The sequence below is a fragment of the Delphinapterus leucas genome, chromosome 11, assembly GCF_059928025.1.
Source record: "Delphinapterus leucas isolate spDelLeu-1000000601 "Yukka" chromosome 11, BTC_Dleu_Yukka2, whole genome shotgun sequence".
Classification (NCBI taxonomy): Eukaryota; Metazoa; Chordata; class Mammalia; order Artiodactyla; family Monodontidae; genus Delphinapterus; species Delphinapterus leucas.
In genome coordinates this window covers 41,177,584-41,197,481 of record NC_143139.1, presented here as the reverse complement: position 1 = coordinate 41,197,481, position 19,898 = coordinate 41,177,584, and positions in this window count along the sequence as shown.

The window sequence follows — 19,898 nt, the reverse complement described above, 5'->3', positions numbered from 1 at the left end:
GGTGGTGGTTCATTTCGCTTGCCCCATGATCTCTCCCATTCCACATTATTGTACAGTATCCACTTTTCATCGCCCATCACAATTTGTTTTAAAAACAGAACATTTTCATTACATTTCAGTAGAGAATCGCATGCAGAAATACGGTCAAGAAGGTTTTTTTCGCTTAACTTATGTGGGACCCAAACATCAAAGCAATTCACACAACCAAGCTGGTACAAATGATTTTGAACGCTTGACTTGGATATTTTGAGTATGTCGGCTATCTCCCGCGTGGTATAACATTGATTGTTCTCAATTATTGTTTCAGTTTGATCACTATCAACTTCAACTGGTCCGCCTGACCATGGAGCACGGTCCAGCGAGAAATCTCCAGCAGGGAACTTCGCGAACCACTTTTGACGTGTTCAATCAGTCACAGCACCTTCTCCATACACTGCACAAACCTTTTTTTGCATCTCAGTTGCCTTTTTACTTTTCTTGAAATAATAAAGCATAATATGTCAGAAATGTTGCTTTTTATCTTCCATCTTCAATATTAAAATGGCTACACAAAAATTCACCAAATTTGATGTCTTTTTTTAAATGCTCACTGATATGACAGCTGTCACATACAATCTAACAAAATTGTTTCAAATGAAGTTAAATACAACTAAGTGTTACTAGAGCCATCTTAGGGGAAAAAATGAACGAACCTTTTGGCGCACCCTATATATTCAGAAAACAACTGGAGTGTAGGGGGTAGAGGGAAATTGGAAACACAGAGCAAAATAAGAGGATGTATTTTCGTATGAAACATTAATGTTTATAAGGGAGAGAAACGTACTCTATTTATTTGGTTATAAGCTTTCCATCTATTAGATTAAACCCTGTGTCTTCAGAGACTAGCAAGTGCCTGGCACATGGCAGATGTTCAATAAAAGTTAGCAAATGAATGAATCTGTTTTTTCTGATGTATCATGAGCTCCCTGCGGGCAAAGACCTCATCTCATACACTTTTGTACTCCTGTTTCAAAGTAGGCAGTCAATAATGTATTGAACTAGATTATTCGACTGCTGGGTAGAGACAGCACCATGCAGGAAGGTTCTATCAGTACTCTGGGTTTTCGCAGAGCCTGGATTAGTCTATTTGGCATCCATTAATCACAGGGCCAAACTAATGCCCAGCATCGTTTACACCTCCCCTGCCAGCAAGAGCCCATATTCGGGACGATCTTATTTAACTCTCACACACAAGGCCAATACTTCCCCTGCCCTAAATCAACACAGGGCCAGGTACCAGACAACAAGGAACAGCCCCTTTGCCCCAGGATCCAAGGAATTATTCAAACTAGCCAATTCTAAGCCATTTCCCCTGCCCTGCCTTGCCTTTCCCGTGGAAAACACAAAGGCTCTGGGCCATGCCTTCTCCTTGTACTGACCAAACCAGGTGCTTCTCCTTGCATCCCCGTGTGATGTGGCATGTCCCCTTCTCTTGGGAAATGTAAATGATAAATTTTTCTTTTAATGGCATTGACCTCTCCACGTTGTCGTTTGTCGCCTTCATATTTATTTATTTATTTATTTATTTTGGCCAAGGGATCCTAGTTCCCTGACCGGGGATCAAACCTGGGCCCTCAGCAGTGAAAGCGTGGAATCCTAACCACTGGATCACCAGGGAACTCTCTCAGTCACCTTTATAAATTAAGACTTAGGCACAAATCAGTTGGATACTATCGCTACCACACCACCAGACACAAAGAACCAAAACTCAACCCAGACTAATCCTATATGCCGACTTATACCACTGCTTACAATATCTTACCTCCCCTATCAGATGGCACCTCCTTTGATGACTTAAACAAGACTTTCTCTTGTATCACGTACTCACCAAAGTTAATGCTATATACACAGCAGCCACTTGATAAGCTGAATGTTACAAAGATAAGTAAATAATCAGTTGACTTTTTTCAGCCCAAATTTTATCAATTGTTAATTATTCCCTCTGCCCTCAAAAAAGAAAAAAAACACCTGAAAATGGGTGACTAAACTCTAATGCTGCACAGCTGAGCAGTTTACTTAAGTGTTTAGAGCAACTTTATAACTTTAGTTATAGTCCTATAACTTTAAACTGGAAACAACCAAGATGTCTTTCAACAGGTGAATGGATAAACAAATCGTGGTATATCCATAGAACAGAATATTATTCAATGGCAAAAAGGAACAAGCTACTGGTTCATGAAGCAATATGGATGAACCTTCAATGCATTTTTGCTAAGTGAAAGACTACAAATCGTATGAGTCCATTTATGTAACATTCTAGAAAAGGCAAAACTATAGGAATGGAAAACAGATTAGTGGCATTAAACAGAGTAGACAGTGTGACTGCTATGCGGGGATGTACATGGAAATTTTCAGGGTGATGGAACTGTTCTATATGGTACTGGGGTGGTAAATATCTGACTTTACGTGTTCGTCAAAACCCAAAAAACTATACCTTACAAACAGTGAACTTTAATGTACACAATTTTTTTAAAACTCAAAAAGGATATCAAGGGATCCCAAGATAGAATGCAGACTGTGACAAATGAATCTCACATATTATAAATGTATGACATAAACTCACTGAAGGGGGTGGGGGGAAAAAAGGAGCTGACCTAAGTAACCTTGGAAAATGTTGTTTCAATGGGGAACTATAAGGCTAAAGACAAAAGGAACTGTACATAAACACTGTATGCTAATTGGTAAATTTACTGCTCACTGGAGTATGGGCTGACAATTCTGAACTTGCTTCACGTGTATACAGAATTAAATAAGTAAGTAAACCCACCATCTACTGTGGTGGATGGTGACAGGCAGGTTTCTCACTGTCAGAGAAGGAACTGCAGATAAGCAAGGAGGGAAGGCTAGAATAAACTCTGTGGTGCTGGATTAGAGTCAGAGATAACAGTGTGAATCCATGTTTAGCTTAATATATATGCAGATGGATACATAAATAATTATACGTATGTATATACATGTGGGTTAGTATACATATGTGTATTTCCTAGCTCTCTCTGCTGAGGGGGCCTACTAGCAATGCACACACCCAATGCTCAGATCTTGGTTTCTCCAAAGAAAAGAACCAGGGCTCCTGAAGAAAATGCTGATTCTAGAGCAAGGGCAGGGAAAATACAAGAGGAGCCTGGAACATCTCCTAGTTCCAGAAAGTAAGGAAGTGCTCTAGTGGCAAAAGGAGGAGGGCATGTCAAAGGGATACAGAAGCCAGCCTGGAATAGTTCCCAGTAGCTAAAACTGGAACAATGTGAGCAATAAAATAAATAGCATGGTACTGTATTATAACCCAAAATATATGAGTTCATACGGATATAACTTAATGGCAATTAATAAACACACGGGTAAAAAGAGTAAGTCTTCCTTTACAGAAGAATTCGAAATAATGTAAGCAGACAGTACCTCCTCCAGGAGGTGGAGCTTAATCCTCACCCCTCCTCCCCCAACTGTGGGCTGGACTTAGTGACATTTCCAAAGAATACAGCAGGGAAAGGGGAAAAGAGTCACTTTATGGTGGAGAAACCTGGCAAACACTACCTTAACCAAGTGATCAAGGTTAACATCACTGGTGATAAGTCATGTTAGCACCACATCCCCAGACGGGATGTGATGAGGAAGACACTTCATCTCTGAGGTATTCGTCCTCAAAACCCATAACTCTTGTCTAATCATGAGAAAGACTTCAGACAAACCCAAATTGAGGAACGGTCTACAAAACTCCTCACCAGTACTCTCAAAACTGCCAAAGTCATGGAAAACATGGGAAGTCTGAGAAACTGTCACAGACCAGAGGAGCCTAAGGAGAGAGACATGATGACTCAATGCAATGTGGTACACTGAACTGGATCCTGGAACAGAAAAAGAGCATTAGTGTAAAAACTGGTAAAATCCAAACAAAGCCTTGAATTTAACAGTAATGCACCGATGCTGGTTTCTTAGTTTTGACAAATATACCACGGTAACTTCAGATGTTAACATTAGGGGAAACTGAGTGAGGAATGCAGGGTATTTGCAAATTTTCTGTAAATCTAAAATTATTCCAAAATTGAAAGCTGACTTTTTAAACAATCTAATGCTGGTGTGGGGTCAAATTAGTGAGGGACAATTAACTAAATTTTTATTTGCAAGACATCTGTATGACAGAGGTATAGGATCACATCATTGGGCACATCTTTTTACAGAGAGCAAATGAAGTGCACCTGACACTATCTTATAAACTGAATCTACTGTAATGATACTTCTGTTGATGGAGAAAATGCATTTCCATGGCACATTCACAGTCAGGTGCTTCTTTACCAGAGGGAGAAATAATCCTCCCAGTATAGGACTACATGTTCTTTCTTTGACAAGAACTCCTCCCTTCTCTCCCACACCTCCAGATGAGATTAAGTAGGTTTCCCTGGCCATTTTTGCCTTTGTAGCAGAACTCTGGCCTCTCTTGAGACCCTCACCTTGTCTGGTCTGGACCCTGACCTGCCTATAAGAGGCCTAGGGCTGTGACTGAGACTCTGCCCCTTCCTTCTATTCACTATTGCCTCTGACACACAACTAAAGAAAGCTGAACAATCCCAGTCTCTCCATGTCCAGATTAAATCATTCCCAGAAGCATCACTGTGTACATAAACTGAGAATAGCAATGTCTTAGCCTATAGCCAAATAACTACATAAGGTATTCGAACTGAGGAGTAATACCCTACTGTCACAATTTTGAGAGCTCACTATCTAAAAGAGGTCATCATTACAATGCACTTTGTATTCCTAAATGAAAATCAGCACTATTTAGGGTAATGATTTAAAATTCAAAGAATTCATCGGCTGCCTTCTCAGAAAGATGAATACTGACTCTGATCTCTAAATCCAACTTCAGTACATAACATTCAAAAGAGAGAGAGTTTCTAGACCCAAAGAGACACGGTAAGTTTATGATAAGGGCCACACTTGATTAACTTGCTTTATATGATAAGCAGAGAAGATCACAAAACTTTATGATGATAAAAATAAAAGATAAAGCATTTAAACAATAAAAGTTTCTTTTTTTTTTGGCGGTACGCGGGCCTCTCACTGTTGTGGCCTCTCCCGTTGCGGAGCACAGACTCCGGACGCGCAGGCTCAGCAGCCATGGCTCACGGGCCCAGCCGCTCCGCGGCACGTGGGGTCTTCCCGGACCGGGGCCCGAACCCGCGTCCCCTGCATCAGCAGGCAGACTCCCAACCACTGCGCCACCAGGGAAGCCCCAATAAAAGTTTCTTGACAGTCTTTCCTCTACTGCATTACTCTGTAAAGCCACAATCTGAGGAAAGGCCAAAGATACACCGTGAACCATCCTCAGCATCTTCCAGTAAGCCCACTCCATTCAAGTCATTGTAAGAACCGTCACACTCTTCCTTCCCAGTTTGCCCCAGTGCTATCTGATCCTAGTCTTTTTTTTTGTTTTTTTTTTTAAATTTGACTGACGTGGAACAGGGTTTTTTTGGTTTTTTTTTTTTTGCGGTACGCGGGCCTCTCACTGTTGTGGCCTCTCCCGTTGCGGAGCACAGGCTCCGGACGCGCAGGCTCAGCGGCCATGGCTCACGGGCCCAGCCGCTCCGCGGCACGTGGGATCCTCCCGGACCGGGGCACGAACCCGTGTCCCCTGCATCGGCAGGCGGACTCTCAACCACTGCGCCACCAGGGAAGCCCTTACAGTATTTTTTTCACAGCTTGTTGGCATGTCTCTTAGTAGAGTAAGAAGGGAGAAGAAAGAAGGAAAATGCCAATTAATACATTTTCCTTTTCTTCCATATCATGTTGGTAAAAGACTAGGCAGAACTAGAGTTAGATGTTAACCAGAGTTAGAAAAAAACTTAAGATTATATGAAGGTTTCTATTACCTATTCTAATTTTACTCTCCTTACCAAGGCTTAAAAAATTGATGGATTATTTGCAGTTGTATGAAATAAGGTATCAATATGCTATTAACAATCTGGTAAATTTAAATGGACACACATACTTTCTAGTCCAGCAATGTCACTCCCAGGTATTTATTCTATAGATATTGCCCCACATATGTTAAATATGTATACAAGGGTATTCAATATAACTTTCCTGTAATAACAAAGGACTGAAATTGATGGAATAAATATTTATTTGCTGACTAAATCATCACTTATTGGTGGAATAAAGCCCATCAATAAGGGACTTATTAAATGAATCATAGTGCATTCATTCAATGGCATTCTCTGCAGCTGCTAAGAAGAATGAAGCGTTCGGTAGCCACTGCTATGGAAAGGTCTCCAGGACATATTAAGTGAGAAAGCAAGGCATACAGCAGTATGTACAGTACACTGCTGTTTTTGTTATTATATGCACACTTATTCCCATTTTATATTTGGTATTGTGGGGAATATCTCTGTAAGGATACACAAGCAATTGGTACATGGGTGCCTCCAGGGGAAGGAACTGGGTAGCTAGGGGATAAGTAAGTGAGGGAGACATACCTCTCTCACTTTGTTCCCTTTATATCTTTCAAATTTTGTACCGAGTACAAATATAATCTATTTTTTTAAAACTTTTAATTTAAAAATTAAAAAGGAGGAAGAGAGAGCATCCTGCACTGAAAACACTGGAGCCCTTCCTTGAGGTGTCTTCTCCACTAGGGACCCTAAGGCCTGTCAGTCCAGTCATTTGATCTTTCAGGATTGACAACCTGCCTTGAAGCCAACACCTTTCTTGCCGCTGCCAACCTTGGTCCTCTCTTAAAATGTGTCTAATAAATAATCAAAGTTTCTGGTTCCTGTTAAGATGGAGTAAGTTCACTCTACCCTGTCTCTCCCAGTGAACTCAGCTAAAATCCATGGATAGACAGAGATGCTCCATGCATTATCTGATGACTGAAAAGTAACTGACAGCAGGTGGACTGGAAAAACAAACCAAAGCTCAAAATATCATGAAACCAGCAGAGCTTCCCTTTTTTCTTCTTCTGGTATCTCTTGGCCTGGACTCAAAGGCAGCCCAAACCCAGAACTGTGCACCAGGTACAGACAGAAAAAGCTCCAAGAGAAGACCTCCATTTTTGGCCCAAGAAGCAAGAAAGGGAGGCCCTAAGGTCAAAGGGAGTGGAGGAAATCCCCTGATTTTCTCTGTTTGTTTCTCTTTTGTCCTCCCCTGCCCTACCTCCAAGGCAATTAGGCAGCAGTGGCAATGACAACACCAGCCAGAAAGGAAAACCCTTCCTCTGACCTGAGGAACTGTGATCCCAAGAGCATAGAGGGAACCTCCACTGCTTTGTTTTCTCTCCCTAGCCCCTTGCCATTTGGTTCCCAAGGAAAAGGTAGTTACAGGGCGTTCAAGGCAGAGCAGAGAAATTCAAGTCTCAGCTTTCTAGCAAGAGGAGCAGGAAGGAGAATCCTTTGGATCTAGAAAGTTTGGGAGAACAACAGGAAGAAAAGGGAGTTCAGTGAAGCTGTGTGTGAACTCCAGGAATCATCTCCAAGCTGTACATGAAAGTATCTGACCCTAAACAGCATACTGAAGGTTTTGACAACTGATATATGAGGTATACCTGCTCAGGTCTGAGTCTAGCCACTGGCTGGTATGTACGTGGAACAGACACAAATAGCACAGCAAACAGAACTTTGAAAACTGAACAGATACTGAACCCCAGCCCAAAGAAGGCAGGTAGGTACTTGTGGCCTGAACCTAACTGGATTGACTGCCTGCTCACATAAACAAACAAACAAAGACATTCTCTACAGGATTTAAACAAGACCCAAAGTCTCATAATATAATATTCAAAACGTCCAGGATACAAATCCAAACTGATATACAGTTGACCCTTAAACAACATGGGTTTGAACTGCATGGATCCACTTACATGCAGATTTTTTTCAATAAATGCATACTACAATACTACACAATCTCCAGCTGGTTGAACCCGCAGATATGGAACTTCAGATATGGAGGGCCGTTGATAAAGTTATATGTGGATTTTCGACCGCATGGGTGTTGGTGTCCATAATCCCCACACTGTTTAAGGGTCAACCTGTAAAATGAGACTTGAAAATCTCAATATCTCACAAGGGAAAAGACAATCAACAGACACCAACCGCAAGATACTGGAATTAACAGACTTTAAAGCAGCTATTATAATCATGCTGCAAGAAATAAAGGCAAATGCTCTTGAAGTAAATGCAAAAATAGACAGTCGCAACAAAGAAATAGATGAAGAAAAAGAAGTCGGAGGAGAAGGAGAAGAAGAAGAACCAAATGAAAAAAATCTAAACCAGAAAATACAATAACAGAAATTTAAAACTTCACTAGATGGGATCTATAGTATAACTGAGATGACAGAAGAGTCACTGAACTTGAAGATGGATCAACAAAAATTACCCAAGCTGAACAAACAAGAAAAAAGACTGGAAGACAAAAATGAACAGAGCCTCAAGGACCCACTGGACCTATTTAGATTTAGACCTAAATCTAAAATATCAATAATTATGTTAAATGTAAATGGTCTAAACACATCAATTAGAAGAAAGATTATGAGGATGGATTTAAAAAAAAAGACACACTGTATGTCATCTACCAGAAACCCACTAAATACAATGATATATATAGGTTAAAAATGAAAGGATGCTGAATGTAATATGGCAGCCTGGATTGGATTATAGAACAGAAAAAAAACATTTGTAGAAAAACTGGTGAAATCCATATAAAATTCTGTAGCTTACTTAACAGTGTACAAATGTTAATTTCTTAGTTTTGATGAATGTACTATGGTTATGTAATATGTTAACATTAGGGGGAGCTAGGTAAAGTGCATATGGGAACTCTGTACTATTTTTGCAAGTCACTTATAAATCTGAAATTATTTCAAAAAAAATTTTTAAGTAAAAGGAGGGGTAAGTATATACCATGAAAACATGAATTATCAGATCTATATTAACTATATATTAACAGGCTATATTAATATCAGATAAAGTAGACTTTAAAACAAGGAAAATTACCAGGGATAAAAATTTATTTATCATTTTAAAATTTAAAAAATTATTTATTTAAAAATAAAATTTTAATTTAGTTATTATTAAATAATGATAAAAGGGTCAATTCACTAAAAGTTATAACAATCCTAAATGTGTGTGCACCTAAGAAAGGAACCTCAAAATATATGTAGCAAAAATTGATAGAACTAAGGGAAGAAATGGACAAATCTACAATTATACTTAGAGATTTCAGTCTTCCTTTCTTACTAACCAATAAAACAAGTAAACAGAAAATAATCAAGGATATCAAAACATGTACATGTTAAATATATATAATTCCTATGTGTCAATAATATCTCAATACATTTGAAAAAATAAAGAGATAGGACATAATGTTGCAATTAAATAATAAATCACATTTCAATTTTTTTTAAAAGGAGAAGGAAAAAAATCAAGGATACAGGGGAGTGAGGGGAGGAAAGAAAGAAGTAAGGGAAATAAAGAGGTACAAACTTCCAGTTGCAAAATAAATGAGTCACGGGTATGAAATGTACAGTGTGGGGAATACAGTCAATAGCTATGTAATATCTTTGTATGGTGACTTATCATGATGATCATTTTGAAATGTATAGAAATATCACAACACTATGTTGTGTAAAAGGAACTAACATAGTGTTGTAGGTCAAGTATACTTTAAAAACAAAAACAAACAAACATAGAAAAAGAGATCAGATTTGTGGTTACCAGAGGCAGGGGGTGGGAGGAGGGGGAACTGGATGAAGGCAGTCAAAAGGTAGAAACTTCCAGTTATAAGATACATAAGTACTTGGGATGTAATGTACAAAATGATAAACATAATTAACCCTGCTGTATATTACATATAAAAGTTGTTAAGAAAGTAAATCCTAAGAGTTCTCATCATAAGAAAAAAGTTTTCTATTTCTTTAATTTTATGTCTATATGAGATGATGGATGTCCACTAAACTTATTGTGATAATCATTTCATGATGTATGTAAGTCAAATTATTATGCTGTACACCTTAAACTTATGCAGTGCTTCACGTCAGTTATATCTCAATAAAACTGGGAGGAAAAAATCAAGAATACAGAGGAACTGAACAACCAATTGCATATAATTAACATTTATAGAACATTCCACCTAACAACAGTAGGATATACATTCTATTCAAGTGCACAGGGGATATTCACCAGGATAGACCACATCTTGGTTCATAAAACAAACCTTAGCAAATTTAAACATATTGAAACCATACAAAGTATGTTCTCTGACCATAATGGAATTAAACGAGAAATCAATAAAATAAAGACTCTGGAAAATCTCCCAATACTCCGAACACTTGAAACAACACACTTCTAAATAATCCATTGGTCAAAGAAGAATTTTCAAGGGAAATAAAAGTCTGACATATCAAAATTTGTAAAATGCAAACACAGCAGTGCTTACAGGGGAATTTATAGTATTAAAAATAAAAGCTTATATTAGGAAGGAAGAAAGGTCTCAAATGATCTAAAAAAGATAGTTTTACACCTTAAAAAAAATAGAAAAGAAAAAGAAGAGTAAATTAACTCAAAGCAAGCAGAAGGAAGAAAATAAATAAAAGAGCAGAAATCAATTATATTGAAAACAGAAAAAAAAAGAGAAAAATCAATAAAATCAAAAACAGGTTCCTTAAAAAGGTGAATAAAATTTCTAAGCCTCTAGCCAAAGGAAAAAGAAGAACGAATACACAAATTATCAATATTTGGAATGAAAGAAAGGATATCACTATAGACCCACAGACATTAAAAGGATAATAAGGGAATACTATGAACAAATCCATGTACATAAAGTTGACAACTTAGATGAATGGGCCAATTCCTTCAAAGCCACAAAGTTCCAAAACTCACCCCAAAAGAAGCAGACAACCTGAATTGGCCTGTATCTATTAAAGAAATTTAATTCGTAGTTAAAAACTCTCACACAAAGAAAACTCTAGGCACAGTTCACTGGAGAATTCTACCAAATATCTTTAAAAAGGAATCTACAATTTCTCTTCCCCCAAATACTAAAGGGAGTACTTTTTAACCTATTTTATAAGACCAGCATTATCCTGATACCAAAACTAGATAAAGACAAGAAAAAAACAAAACTACAGACTAACAACTTCATGAACACAGATGCAAAACTCCTCAACAAATACTAGCAAATCAAATCCAACAATACAGAAGAATAACACATCACAACCAAGTGGTGTTTATCCCAAGAATGCAAGGGTAGGTCAATATTTGAAAATCAATCAGTGTAATTCATTATATTAACAGATAAAATAATTTAAAAATCACATAATCATATCAACTGATACAGAAAAAGCATTTGACAAAATTGAACGTCCATTCCTGAAAAAACTCTCAACAAACTGGGAATAGAAGGGAATTTACTCAACCTGAGAAAGAGTATCTACAAAAACTAACAGCTACCATCATACTTAATGATGAGACTAAATGCTTTTTCCCTAAGATCAGGAAGAAGTCACAAGTATCCACTCTCACCACTTTCGTGCAATATCTTACTAGAAGTCTGTAATAAGGGTGGAGAAGAGAGGGAAATAAAAAGCATATAGATAAGAAAGGAAGATATAAAACTGTTCCTTTTTACAGAAGACATAATTGTCTATATAGAAAATCCAAAATAATTTATAATAAAGCTCCTAGAATTAATGAGTTTAACAAGGCTGTAAGAGACAAGTTCAACACACAAAAATCCATCATATTTCTATATACAAGGAATGAATTAGAAACTGAAATGTAATTTTAAAAAGTTACAATAGCTTAAAAAATACTTAGGTATAAATCTAACAAAATATATGCAAATCTATATGCTGAAAACTATAAAATGTTGATGAGAGAAATCAAATACAACCTAAATAAGTGAAGACATTTATCATATTCATTGATTGGAAGACATGATACAGTTATCAATTCTCAAATTGATCTACTGATTTAATGCAGTTCCAAGCAAAATGCCAGCAGGAGTTTTTGCAGACACAGACAAGCTATGAAATTTAATGGAAAGATGAAACAACTATAATAGCCAAAACGATTTTGAAAAAAGAAGAATAAAGTTGGAAGACTCACACTATATAATTTTAAATCTCACTGTAAAGTTACAGTAATCAGAACAGTATGGCATTGGTGACAGGACAGATACATATATCAATGGAAGAGAACAGAGAACCTAGAAGAAGGCCCAAAAAAATATAGCCAATTGAGTTTTGACAAGAGTGCAAAGTCAATTCAATGGAAAAAGAATAGCCTTTTTTTTTTTTTTTTTTTTGCGGTACGCAGGCCTCTCACTGTTGTGGCCTCTCCCATTGCGGAGCACAGGCTCCGGACGCGCAGGCTCAGCGGCCATGGCTCACGGGCCCAGCCGCTCCGCGGCATGTGGGGTCTTCCCGGACCGGGGCACGAACCCGTGGCCCCTGCATCGGCAGGCAGACTCTCCACCACTGCGCCACCAGGGAAGCCCAAGAATAGTCTTTTAATAGCAATGTGCTGGAACAATTACACATCTATCTGCAAAATAAATACATAAAAATGAACCTTGACCTAAATTTCATACATTATACAAAAATTAACTCAAATGGATCACAAATCTAAATGTAAAATGCAAACTATAAAACTTTTAGAGGAAAACAGAGAACATATTTGTGACCCTGGATTAGACAAAGAATTCTTATTTATAACATCAGAAACATGATCCAGGGCTTCCCTGGTGGTGCAGTGGTTGAGAGTCCGCCTGCCGATGCAGGGGACACAGGTTCGTGCCCCGGTCCAGGAAGATCCCACATGCCGCGGAGCGGCTGGGCCCGTGAGCCATGGCCGCTGGGCCTGCGCGTCCGGAGCCTGTGCTCCGCAGCGGGAGAGGCCACAACAGTGAGAGCCCGCATACTGCAAAAACAAACAAACAAACAAAAAACCATGATCCATAAAAGAAAGAAATTGATAAATTAGACTTAGTCAAAATTTTAAAGTTAGCTCTACAAAAGACATGGTAAAGAGAAGAAAAAGAAAACTTACACACTAGGAGAAAACATGTCCAAGTAATTAACTTGATTTATATCCAGGATATACGTTTTTTTAAAAAAACTCTCAAAACTCACAGTAAGAAAACAAATAATCCAATTTAAAAAATGGGCAAAAGATTTGAACAGACACTTGACGAAAGATATATGGATGGCAATAAGCATGTGAAAAAATGCTCAAGATCATTACTATTAGGGAAAAGCAAATTAAAACCACAATGAGATACCACTACATACCTATTAAAATAGCTAAAATTAAAAATCTGAATGCTCAATGTCACTAATCATCAAAGGAATGCGAAATCAAAACTATAGTGAGAAATCACAGCTGTCAGACAGCTATTATCAAAAAAATCCCAAAAGATAACAAGTGTTACCAAGGATGTGGAAAAACTGGAGCTCCCTGCACACTGTTGGTGGGAATGCAAAATATTGCAACTGCTATGGAAGACAGTATGGAGATTCCTCAAAAAATTAAAAACAGAACTACCATACTATCCAGCAATCCCACTTTTGAGTATTTATCCAAAAGAATTAAAATCAGGATCTTGAAGAAATATTAGCTCTATCATGTTCATTGCAGCACCATTCAACTGTAGCCAAGATAGGGAGACAACCTAGATGTCCATCAACAGATAACATCTAAAGAAAATGTGGCATATACATACAATGGAATACTATTCAGCCTTTTTTAAAAAGAAGGAAATTCTGACATATGCTATAACACGGATGAACCTTGAGGACATTATGCTAAGTGTAACAAGCCAGTCACAGAAAGAGAAATGCTGCATAATTACACTTATATGGAGTATATAAAATCATCAAATTCACAGAATCCAAGTAGAATGTTTGCCAGGGGCTGGGGGAAGAGGGAAATAGGGAGTTGCCAATGGGCAGAAAGTTTCAGTTAAGCAAGATGAATAAGCTCTAGAGATTCACTGTAAAGCACTGTACCTATAGTCAACAATAACGTATTGTACACTTAAAAATTTGTTAAGAGGATAGATCGCATGTTAAGTGTTCTTACCACAATAAAACTAAAAAACAAACAAAAATCTGACAATACCAAGTGCAAATGAGGATATTAACAACTGAACTCTCATACACTGCTGGTGGAAATGCAAAATGGTATAACCACTCTGAAAAATAGTTTGGTAGTTTCCTATAAAGGTAAACATATACTTACTTTATTACTCAGCAATCACCCTTAGGGATATCTTTGAATACTGTAAATTTAGATTCACACCAAAACCTACACATTTACAGCAGCAGTATTCATAATCACTTGAAATTGGACACATCTCAAATATCCTTCAACAAATGGATGGATAAACAAACTGTTACATAACCACACAATGGAATACCACTCAGCAGTAAAAAAAAGAACAAACTATTGATAAAGACTACAACATAGATAAGTCTCCAAGGTATCATGCTGAGTGAAAGAAGCCAGTCTCAAAAGGTTATACTCTGTAGTATGATTCCATTTACATGATACTCTAAAAAAAGCAAAACCACAGGAATGGAGAGCCAATTGGGGGTTGCCAGAGATCACAGGTTACAGAGAGTCTGACTACAAAGGGGCAGCAGAGGGGGGCTTTTTGAGGTGATGGAACTATTGTATATCCTGATCGTAGTGCTGGTTACATGAATCTATATATGTGTTAAAACTCATAGAACTATATTCCAAATTTTTTTCAACTGTACTGCTTGTAAATTTTTAAAATAATAATTAAAAATAACCAAAGCTGTTAAAAATGTTAAAAAGGAAAAAATATATTTGTCATACATAAGTTAGAACTTCAAAAGGTTTTCAAATATTAGTAATATTGAACTTATTTTTCTGGAGGAAATAGTACTCTACTCGGTTATAGTACCCTAATAGGAATAAATTTCCAAATAGGAAGAAGGACACTGTTTGTCCCAGGGGCACTGTGTCTTGGCCCAAGGCCACAACTAGACTTCAAGGGTTATGATGCCTCAATTTCCACCAGAAGAATATGTGATACTCTCTTGCCCAAAATACAGACTAGCAGCCACACTTCGAACTCTACAGATCCACTAGATTTTTATAATACCCTCAAAAGTCAGCATTCAGTTCTCACAAATAAGAGTTCTTACTAGGTTCTGTGATTAAACCATGGAAGGAAAAAACAACTGGCAAAGCCCTGACAACTCAACGTCTATAAACAGAAGCAGTGCCTATAAGAAGCTGATGGCTCTGGAATCCTGGCTAGAAAAGTTGTACTGTTTTCTGGATGATTTTTTTTCCTTGAGATTTTGCAATAGATTGCACTGAGTGATAAATGCACTGCTCTTAAAAAAAAACCCTTTCTCTGAGCACTAGCCTGGGCAAAGGCAGGGCTGCAGAGCAGAGCCCAAGCAGGGCATAGAAGTCACACACCCCCGTGTGCTCGGCCTCACCCCTGGGAACCTGGGCAGCCTGCTGAGGAGAGGGAAGTGAAAGATGCGCACCTCCTACAACCTGAAAGGGACAATACAGGCCAGAGACTTACTAATGGTCAGGAAGGAGCGTGTGGCTAGGAACAAAGCACATCAGCCCCCAAGGGTCAAGCTGCACACAAGCTTATTAAAATTAAAGATGGAAGACGCTCGGATCTAATTAATAACAAGTCTTTGATATCCACTCATCACACAAAATGGACTTATTTTCTTTGAACTATATAGCTTTTGAGCAATTTCTAATGCAAAGAATCTACACTAAGGTCCCAAAATAAAAGAAGTTTCTACCCCTTTAGCCCTTATGGCTGAAGTTTTCTTGTATGAGTCAGAAAAGAAAACAGCCTTGTGAGGTAAGTGAAATACTCATAGGATCATTCTACTTTGTTTCCCCACTACATTTAATCACTCAATAAATATATCTGCGCCTTTCTTTGGTTTTCTACCACCCCTCTTTTCTAGAGACAAGAAAGAAGAAATATTACTAATGAAGGAAAGTGAAAAAATAAAAACCTATACACCTACTGAAATATTACTTGCACTAGAACATCTAGGTTAATAAAACAGATTGCCATCTTTCAGTTTAGTGGTCTTTATGGACTTTCCTCACCCCAAACTATTTTAAGAATGGCTTCCCAAGAGTCTGTTGTTTAACTATTCTTCATCACTGTTACTTTGAGCATTCATACTAGGAAGCAGGTACAAACTTACAGTGTGACTGCACAGAGAACCTCCTGATGGGATTACTGTAAGGACGCTTTATATCCCTAAACAGAGTCTAAATTTACTAACATCTTGTACATGAATTCTGCCTGCTCTACTGGTTCCACATAAACCATGGAGACTTCTGCGAACAATCTGAGTGCAAACTATGGCAAATGTTAATGGAATTTGCCGAAACTCAGTAACTTTGGTGGTGAGAAGGAAAATTAAATGGAAAGATTTACTGAATTAAATTGCTTTTCTCCAGGCGCATTCTATTATTTTGCATGTATATGTTCTGATGTTCCAATCACCCTTTATTTTTTCTTTCTTCTTTTTTTAAAATTAATTTATTTTATTTATTTATTTATTTTTGGCTGCCCTGGGTCTTCGTTGCTGCGCGCGGGCTTTCTCTAGTTGCGGCGGGCGGGGCCTACTCTTCGTTGCAGTGCTCAGGCTTCTCACTGCAGTGGCTTCTCTTGTCGCAGAGCACGGGCTCTAGGCATGCGGGCTTCAGTACTTGTAGCACAAGGGCTCAGTAATTGGGGCTCGCGGGCTCTAGAGCACAGGCTCAGTAGCTGTGGCACACGGGCTTAGTTGCTCCGCGGCATGTGGGATCTTCCCGGACCAGGGCTCGAACCTGTGTCCCCTGCATTGGCAGGCAGATTCTTAACCACTGCGCCACCAGGGAAGCCCACCCTTTAGTTTTTCTTATTCAAAGATCTTTACTGACTGCAAAAGACTAGACTAGAACCCAAGCTCCCTGAGCTCACCCTTTGCTCTAAATTATCACAGTATACTGAAATTACACATTAGGGTCCACTCTCTACTCTCTTGTACCCCCGCTACACCAAGGAAGTTTATGCAAGTCTGACATTTTGTATTGACAGCCCAAGGTCAATACCTGAAATAACAAGCAACATCACCAGCTGATACGGCCTAACACTTTCCCTCTGCTTTCACCTATTAGAATTCTCTCAGTTGCTACCTTTAATTCAACCTGCAATTTCAAATACTTACTATGGCTTCCACGAAACACACAGAATATAAGCAAATGATCAAAGAAAGAAAGTCACTGAGTTTCAGTAAGGACAAAACAGTCATCCACCTATGGAAAGGTGCATAATTCTTGTTTCTTTATACACTAAACCGAAGGTCAGTTGAGAGTATCAAGGAAAAAGACAGCGAGCTAAGTGTCTATAAATGGACAGAATGAAAGACCACAAAATAAGAAAAGGACAGAGACCCACAAAGATTAAGTAATATTTATCAGTGAGAGAACACACAGAATAAAGAAGTTGGAAGATTTAGGTTTTCCTTAAAGAAAGCATGAGAAGCTGATGGGGGAAAACGCTCTGCAGAGAAAGGATTAAAAATCAGAAATTAAGGTAGCTTGCTAACCAAGATGCTCTGGACTACACTGCCAATGTGTATTACAGAACTTACTTCCTCAGATTTTCTAAACAGAAGAGTCTCTGTCGCTGAACTTTAAAACAGCAAAACAATCTTTAACTCCTCCTCCCTTTTCCACGAGTAAAGTTATTCACCAATTCCTATTGGGCCTTCCCCGAAACAATTTCTTACATTATAAAAATGCGACTTAAACGCACACATCCGTGTGACACACATATACAAAATGGTATTTATATTCTTTCTTTTCCATCTTCATCACTACTATCCGAGTCCAAGCCTTTGTCACCACACAGCTAGGCCAAATCAAACAGTCAATTAACTGGATGTCCATTCCTTGTTCTGTTCCATCCTGTTATATACACACTGCTGCCCAATTCTCCTAAAATATTAAAGCACGGCTTTGACGATGTGTCATTTTGCACCCCCTAAAAAATCTTCTATGTTCTCCATTGTCTCCAAGGATAAATGCAACTTAAAAAAAATTCTTAGTGTTTGGCTAACTCTACTGTATCTTTGCAGGCTTATCTGCCACTGGGGAATTCTGCCCCAGCCCAACTGACTTGTTCTTAGCAAAACTTCTAATTTGAATATAATTCTAATTATACTCTATATTCAAATCCCCAAATTTATGACACAGAATGGAAGAGACACCTTCAACAGTGCCTTCTGAGAAAATGTTTTCATATTAAATGACTTAAAATCCTTAAAAAAATAAAAAGAGGAAATAAAAAAAAAACACTTAAGAACGTCACTAAAATTTTTGCTAACGGGAATTAATTGATCTAAGATGACCTAGAATGAGAGTTAAATCCCCAAACTATTTTTAACAGTCCTCCTCAAAAGACAATGGACATAATTGTGGGAGAGGGCAGGGGAGAGAAAATGTGTGCAGGCATATATATGTAGAAAGGATACAAGAGAAACTGGTAACAGTAGTTGCCTTTATGGAGGGCACACTGAGTGAAGGTGACAGTATAAAAGACTTAACTTTGAACTCTCTGATTTTTTAACCCTTTGCCTCTGTAACTATTCAAAAAAAAATGTAAAAGATATATTTTATGTATAGAATACAGAGATACCTTCCACAGTGCCTTTTGAGAAAATGTTTTTTATATTAAATGACTTAAAATCCTTTTTTTAAAAAAAAGAGGAAAATTTGAAAAAACATTTAAGAATGGTACTAAATTTTTTGCTACAAAGCAAGAAAATTTCTCCAGCTTTTCCAAAGCAGACATCAGATAAAGTAAGCAATTTGCAGCAAAGTTCTAGCAGAGAAAGGGATAAAATAACATTTAAAACACAAAACATCTTCCTAAGGTTCTGTGCCCTATCCGGAAAATCGGGACAACTCTAGTTCAGGAAGAACAAAGACATGTATCCAAAGGAGTTTGCAGAGGAGAGAGAACTCTTTCTCTTAAAACATGAGCAGGGGCTTCCCTGGTGGCACAGTGGTTGAAAGTCTGCCTGCCGATGCAGGGGACGCAGGTTCGTGCCGCGGTCCGGGAAGATCCTACATGCCGCGGAGCGGCTGGGCCCGTGAGCCATGGCCACTGAGCCTGTGCGTCCGGAGCCTGTGCTCCGCAACGGGAGAGGCCACAACAGTGAGAGGTCCGCGTACCGCAAAAAAAAAAAAAAAAAAAAACCATGAGCAGTTCCTCCAAGTTCACATCCAAATTCCCTTGTCCATTTTCACTGCAGTCATTCTTTCACCTTTCCTCATTCTCCACTCTGATGATTCCTCACACTCTCAATGCTTTCTTCCCTATCACAATATAAATCTGTTTAAAATGCCTTATTTTGTTCAAGGTATCTTTCCTAGAAATAAGACATTCCGCCTTTTTAGTCTTCACCAAAATCTTAGGAAATCCAATTAAGAATTCTGTAGCAAATGAGATTTCTGGCTATTCTGACCGCCGAGAAAGCTCTACCAGTCTCATTCACAACCTGCTCAATTTTTCTCTGCAATTTAATAATAACGCATCAATTTGTTTTCATTTAAAAGCATTTTATTCAGCTTCTTGCTAAGACAGAAAGTCACTAGTGAATGTGAAGAAAAGCCTGCTGCATCATCCTTAATTGAAGAAGAATTCCTTGTGAAACAAGAAACTAACCATGTAATAAATTAAGCCCTATTTACTTACAGGGCTGTCACTCAGTAAAATGAGGGAAAAATGCTATTTCACACTGGCTTCCAGGGAAGCTTTTGGAGGCTCAGCTTTCAACTGTCTGTACTTTAAAATAAGGAGAGAAT